The sequence below is a fragment of the Myotis brandtii genome, unplaced genomic scaffold (genome assembly GCF_000412655.1).
Source record: "Myotis brandtii unplaced genomic scaffold, ASM41265v1 scaffold657, whole genome shotgun sequence".
Taxonomy (NCBI): Eukaryota; Metazoa; Chordata; class Mammalia; order Chiroptera; family Vespertilionidae; genus Myotis; species Myotis brandtii.
In genome coordinates this window covers 1,390,403-1,397,646 of record NW_005370552.1, presented here as the reverse complement: position 1 = coordinate 1,397,646, position 7,244 = coordinate 1,390,403, and the positions used below count along the sequence as shown (strand labels likewise).

Sequence of the window (7,244 nt, the reverse complement as noted above, 5' to 3'; positions counted from 1 at the left end):
AAAAAAAAACTATGAACAAATTCCTATGCACACTGCACATATCTTATTTTGAAGTAAAAAAACAAAACGGGAACAAATACAATATTTGTATTTGCATGTGGCCCGCGGGCCGTAGTTTGAGGACCCCTGGCCTATACCTTTGACCTCTCTGCTCCTCTACTGCTCTTACTTTCTCAAGCAGGATCCACACTGGGGACTGTTATTTGGCCTTCCATTTCCATCCCACTTCCTTTTAGGTTCGAAAACGGAAAACTACTAAACTCCCTTGCAGCTAGGAATCTGTTCGGTTTGGAAGGCAGAGTAAGGTAGAGGCATCTCCCTGCTCTAGTGGCCGCGGGGAGACACGCTGACCAGTTGGAGTGACTAGACCAGCCTTACAACGCTGAGTCTTCAGCTTTGTAGGTGATGAGAAGCCGTGGTGGTAGTGGCAACAGCATTCTGATGCCCGGATGACAACCTCAGCCTATTGCTCTTGAACCCAGTGGTTCCGCTGTGGTCCCTGACTCACATTCCCCTGGCTCTTCCAAAGATTTGATAACTTGTTTCAAGTCCACTTGCATTCAGAATGCCTTGAGCATGGCCCAGACCGGCATTGAACCCTGAGAATGTGTAGGCAGAGCAGACGAAGCGGCTCTGGGGTCAGGGACGAGGCTGGGGATATTATGTGCTGGAAGGGAGGGTCTTGAAGTATGCGGAGGGGGAGGGGTCAGCAAACTCCCGCCTGGCAGGTGGGAAAGCCAGGCATGGCTGGGAACGGAACCCAGCACTGCCAGAAAGCAGTGTGGAGTGAGCAAGGGAACCCCTTTTGGGGGAGACTTGGGGCACCAAATGAAGCGTGGGATGCACAGAACACAAAGGGCAGCTGACAGGTAAGTGGTTTTGGTCTATTAATTTTTCTGATTATAAAAAACGCCCAAGCATTTCAGACATGGAGGCTCTTTGCCATCGCAAGCCAGCCTTTCCTCCCACCCCCTACCCCACCCCAGAGTTAAAACCACTGTGAATCGTTTGCTGATTTTTTTTTTAAGGCAGTCACTTCTGGCAGGTGGGAGAATGAAATAAATAACAAGCCCAGTAAAATGGGTTTGCAGAAATGATTCGAACAACTTGGTCGGGAGCCAGATTGTTTGAGATGGGAGACAGGAAGAAGAGTATACGTGGTTTCCTACTGTTTACCCAGGGAATGGGGAGTTAGGCATAAACATACATCTGCCTTAAAAATTCCCTCGGGGAGAGAACAGGCTGCAGGGGGAAGGGATGAAAGGGCGAGCCTCTGAATGGCCCTAAAGATTTGACTTTAGAGTTCGTATAATTATAAACCAGAAGCAATGCCTAGGAATCAAAAGGAAAAATGAAACAAACCTAACACTGTCTTCACTTGGTAGCACACCCATACAGAAAGGAGCTATTCCTAGTGACTTTAAGACACAATAAATTGATTATATAATCCCTAGTGAGTTTACCCTAAGCAAAAACACATTACGTTGTTCTCAGTGACCTCATCCTTGTTCTGAAACTGTCCTTTCTGTGTTGTGAGCTCAAGCAAAAGTATTTGGTATTGTTGAGAGCTGGGATTCGGGGCATGGGAGGAAGGAAATGCGAATGTAACGTTGCTGAGATTGGATAGAGAGTGTGGCGCTGAACTTGAATTAGAAGTACGGGAGCTTCCGTGTTGGTGACCATGGGGAGCTTCGGGGAGAGGGGGATGCCTGGAAAGGGCATGGGGCCCCTCACTTCTTCCCCTCTTCCATCTGGTTGTTCCCAAGCTATATCTCTGTAATAAACCTGTGATCTGGTGAGTTAAAGGTAGGACTGTGAACTGATATGAATTTTATCCCTAGTTCTGTCCACTGAAAAAACTCAGAAACAATGACCAATGGGAATGAGCACCACTAGCTCTCAGACTGTGGTTTCTAAACACCTTTTCCCACTAAAAGGACTGAGGTTCCTTTGAGAAATCGTGGGTTCCAGGTGAAGAGGGAGAGAGTGTGAGGGGAGTGTGGATATACACAGGCTGCTGGGACCGTGCCAGAGAGACTGGGCAGCGGCCTGGAGAAGTCCCAACTGGATGAACCTGGGCTGCTCTGAGCATCAGTGAGGGTGACTGCAACGAAGCAAAGTACAACAAATATAAATACAAACACAGAAGTTGCTCAAATCCATGAGTTCATAGAGATACACAAAACAAACTGACCCGCCCTGGCCGGTGTGGCTGAGTGGATAGAGCATCTGCCAGCTGCTGAAGGGTCCCAGGTTCAAGTCTGGTCAAGGGCATGTACTTCGGTTGCAGGCTCGATCCCTGGCCCTGGTCAGGGTGCGTGCAGGAGGCAACCAATCGATGTGTCTCTCTCACATCGATGTTTCTCTCTGTCTCTCCCCGTCCCTTCCTCTCTCTCTAAAAATCAATGAAAAATATCCTCGGTGAGGATGAACAACAACAAAAACTGATGTGTTTTGGAGGAATGTTGGGTGAAACCTCATCATTTGAAATCTGGCAAAGAAAGAAAAAGAATCAAGGCTTTTCCCTGCCTTTCCTCTAGGAAAGGAACCGGTATGCTTTCCAACAGTCCCCAGCCCGTATGTGAAGCAATAATAGAACGCTGCCATTTTCCAGCCCTCATTGAAGCGGCGCATCTAGGCCGTGACCACGAATGCCAGCATTACCAGAAATAGAGTTCAAAAGGGACATCCGGGCATTCCAAGCCTCCTGATGGGGAAACACCTACTATGCAGGAGTCTAGGAATAGAATGTGAGCCCTGCATGGAATGTAGCATTTTCTAGAGGCTATACTTTAAAAAGTGAAAAGAAACAGGCAAAATTGTTATATTATTTTAACTCGATCTAGCCAAAGTCTTACCATTTCAACGTGCAATCTATAGAAATTATTGAGAGTTAGCTTTTTTTGTACTAAGACTTCTCAACAATGCAATGCATAGTTTACACAGCGGATCGCCTAGATCAGTGGTCGGCAAACTGCGGCTCTTGAGCCACATGCAGCTCTTTGGCCCCTTGAGTGTGGCTCTTCCACAAAATACCGACTTCTGCCATGGCCCACGAAGTTTCAATCGCACTGTACGTGCGCGCCCGCATGTGGTATTTTGTGGAAGAGCCACACTCAAGGGGCCAAAGAGCCGCATGTGGCTCGCGAGCCGCAATTTGCTGACCAGTGGCCCAGATGCACGCATTTGGAATAGCCACCTTCCACATGAGGCAAGTGGTTGCCACTCTGCAGGGAACAAAGGGCAGGCGAACATGTGGGGTCTCTGGGTACATATTCCGCAAAAGCCGGACTGTAGCAGTGATGGCGAACCTATGACACGCGTGTCAGAGGTGACACGCGAACTCTTTTTGGTTGATTTTTCTTTGTTAAATGGCATTTAAATACATAAAATGAATATCAAAAATATAAGTCTTTGTTTTACTATGGTTGCAAAGATAAAAAAATTTCTCTATGTGACACGGCACCAGAGTTACGTTAGGGTTTTTCAAAATGCTGACACGCCGAGCTCAAAAGGTTCGCCATCACTGGTATGGGGCCCTCTTAGGCACATGACTTGGTAAAAACCGGTCGGAGGGGCGACCTATACACTAAAAAAGACTCAGAAATACCAAGAGTTGCAAAATAGGCATCTTTGAGTCTGATTTGAAGAAACTAAGGAATAGTCGTGAAAACCAGAGACATGGGAGCGCCACATGTTTGGGTGGCGCCCTTATCTTGCCTGCTGGAGCCCCTATGGGTGAAAGGATGGGGACCTGGGGTTTGCATCAGAGTACCCAGGAGGAGGTATGGCTGAAACAAGCCAGATCGGGGGTAAGCGTTGGTGCAGGTGATGGGTACATGGAGGTTTATGTGCTGGTCTCTCTACTCTTGAGTTCATTTGAAATCAGTGATTACAGTGTCAGCCTGAGCTCTGAAGGGTCGAGGGTTCAATTTCCGGTCAAGGGCATGTATGGTTCAGTGGTTGGGGCATGTTTGAGAGGCGACCAATCAATGTGTTGCTCACATCGATCTCTTTCTTTCTCTCTCCCTCCCTCCCTCCCTTCCACTCTCTCTAAAAAGCAATGGGAAAAATATCTTCAGGTACAAAATTATTTGATGAAATAAGATAATGCATGTGGAGCACCAAGCACAACGCCCAACAGGCATTGGGCACTAGGTAAATGTGTGGGCTGTTCCTTTAAAAAGAGGGGCCCTGAAATGAGCCTGTCCCCCCACACAGTTTGCAAGTTCTTTGACTAGATTTGTGTTTGTCTTATCGCTGCCTTTGGCTGAGAAAGCTAGGAGAGAAAGAAAACAAGCAAATGGCAGGACTTCTCTGTGTGCGCCAACTCTGTAGTTTTTAATGGTTTCAACATCCAAAAATCAAAAACAAAGTTGCTGAATTTGAACAAGAACAAATGCAACTTTGTATCACACTGCCATTACCACACAGAGTAAAGGATGAACCAAAGTTTTGACAATAGTACACAGTGTACATCTTTAGTGGAATATATTCTAAGAACAAAAATAGCTGTGAACTTGAATTTTACTTAGTAAATCTCCTGTAGAGGTATTTGTGTTGTAATTCTGAAAGAGTTGTATATGCATTGATGACAGGGCAAACGATAAGTATATTGGTAATGTTAGAAACCACTGTGGCCCTAGCTGGTGTGGCTCAGTGGATAGAGTGTGGGCCTGTGGACTGAAGGGTCCCGGGTTCGATTCTGGTCAAGGGCACGTACCTTGGTTGCAGGCTCCTCCCTGGCCCAGGCCCTGGTCAGGACTTGGGCAGGAGGCAACCCATCGATGTGTTTCTCTCACATCAATGTTTCTCTCTTCTGATACAGACATGGGCTGTGGGGAAGGGAGAAAGAACCTTGTGTTGGGTTTGAATTGCCAACTTAAGATTTAAACAAAACAGACACAATGTGCATTTCCAAGCTCCGCCCACTAAACGGCCCTAAGAAGCATTGACACGCGCTGGCAGACCTCCCATCCGGTGGGAGCGTACAGCATCGCCTCTGCAAGGTTCTTGGCAAAAATGTGTCACCTGAATCCAGCCACGAGGAGACAGATCCATCCAGAATGGGGAACTCTGCGGGACAATTGGCCTGCCCTTTTATTTTTTTATTTTTTAATCAGTGGCATGGAAAACAAAAGCGGGAGGGAATGTTCTAGATTAGAGAGGTCTGAAGAGACAAGGCAACCAAACACAATGCATGAACCTTGCTAGAACCCTAGATCAGGGAAAAAATAACTCTAAACACTTTAGGGACGACTGGGGAATTTTTAAAAATCAGTTTTATTGAAGTATAATTTCTATACAATAAAAGACACCCATTCTAAGTGTGCAGTTCTGTGAGTTTTGACAATTTTACACCCAGGTAACCACCACCCCCAATCAAGACTTTCACATTTCCGTCGCCCCCAAAAGTGCCCTGTGTTTCTTTGCTTTCAACAGCCCCCTCACCCCAAGCAACCCCTGATGTGGTTTCTACCATTATAGACTCAATGAGGAAATTGAAATAAAAACGATAAATTAGAGGGTATTATTGAATAAATGTAAATTTTCTGAGGAGTAATAATGGCATTGTGGTTATGTAGGAAAATGTTCTTATTCTTGGGCGATGTGCGCGCGGTGCTTGGGGGTGAATTACGATGTCTGTGATTGGCTTTCACATGGTTCCGAAAAGAGTGAACACACAGAGGTAAGAGCAGGGCAAAACGTTAGCAACGGGCAAAGCTGGGGAAAGCGTACATTCAACTGTTCTTGCAACTTTTCTATGGGCTTGAAATTTTTCAAAATAAGAAGTTGAGGGCAAAAATGTCATTTTCACCTCAGACTTTTCTCAATGCATCTTGTAGCTGCTTCCTGAGAGAAAGATGAAACAAAGACAGGTGAAAACATTCATTGCCTCGTCACTCTTCTCCCTTTTCTGAAAGGTATTTAGATTCTGTCAAAAACGGAAGGCCTGCCCAGCTGGCGTGGCTCAGTGGTTTAGAGTTGACCTGTGAACCAGGAGGTCACAGTTCGATTCCTGGTCAGGGCACAGGCCCGGGTGGGGGGCTCGACCCCCAGTGTGGGGTGTGCAGGAGACAGCCGATCCATGATTCTCTCTCATCATGGATGTTTCTTTCTCCCTTCCTGTCCCTCCCTCTCTGCAATCAACACAAATATATTTTAAATACATACATACGGACAGACAGACCAGCACATCGGGGATTGATTTCAACATATGAAATTTGGGGGGAGCACAGACTTTCAGTTCATACGCCCTCCTTCCCAGAGCCCTCGGTTTGGACAAATGGGAGGACGGGTGTCAGGCTGAGCAGGCAGGCAGAACCAAGGCGTAGGCCGGGGTTGCTGGGCCGGCGGGGAGAACAGGCTGTTCAGACCTGCCTTGGAGAGTGTATGTCCCGCAAGGCCCCACTGCCTCCCTCCGCAATCCACCCCCACGCTCAGGGCTCGGGCTAAGGCCACACTTTCCGTGGGCTGTTCCCAACCAGTGACCAGCACGCAGGGCGCAGGCCGGCTCATTCCCCCGCCTGTGGGCTCCTCCAATGGGAACCTGGCTCCAGGCTCCTCCTGGCCCAGCTGGGACTGCACTGCAACTATGTTGCAGTCTGAGCATCTCCTTCCCACTCCTTCCTTCCTCTCTTCCACAAGTGGCAGTCAAGGTCAAGGTCGGAGGGCTTCCCTTCCCTTCCCTGCCTCCTCCAATGACTCACTGTTTTTTGGTCTAGTCACATACTGTGAAAGGGGACTGGGGCCAGGACTCGCAGAAGCCAGCTTTGCTTCTGAAAGGTGTTTTCCCTCCGTGTGTTCATATTGAAGGGAGGAGGGAGGAGGGGGAGGGGGAGGAAGGGGAGGAGGGAGAGGAGAAAGGTGGGCATTATATGAGTGGTTAGGTCACTTGTGTTGGGGTTTCCCCAGAAGGCCTCTCTGGGGAGGTGGCGTTTGAGCAGACAAGTGGATAAATAAATTGGCTCATCGTCCACCAACGCGATACTAGATCCCAGCTACACCGACCAAGACGGATGCATGTCACCAACAATACTGACTGAAATAGAAGGCAAATTACAAAGGAATGTGTACAGGGTGACACAGTCACACAACATTTACAAACAGGCAAAATAATGCCATCTTCTCAATGGGTTTCTGATCGTTAGTAAAGGTCTAAAAACAAGAACAGGAGTGATTATATCTAACTCAGGACAGTGGTTACCTGGGGAGGGAAGGGGAGTGGGAGAGGGAAATGGTTT

At 47.6% G+C, this 7,244-nt stretch overlaps 1 long non-coding RNA gene across 1 annotated transcript in view; it reads left to right on the top strand.

Moving 5' to 3' along the window:
- The first annotated feature begins 1,742 nt into the window (after positions 1-1,742).
- The window catches only part of LOC106723834, a 97,144-nt gene continuing 91,642 nt past the window's right edge, over positions 1,743-7,244 (top strand). Inside the window, exon 1 of the long non-coding RNA XR_001359558.1 lies at positions 1,743-1,754. This is a non-coding gene — a long non-coding RNA (uncharacterized LOC106723834). The remainder of the gene's footprint in view (positions 1,755-7,244) is intronic.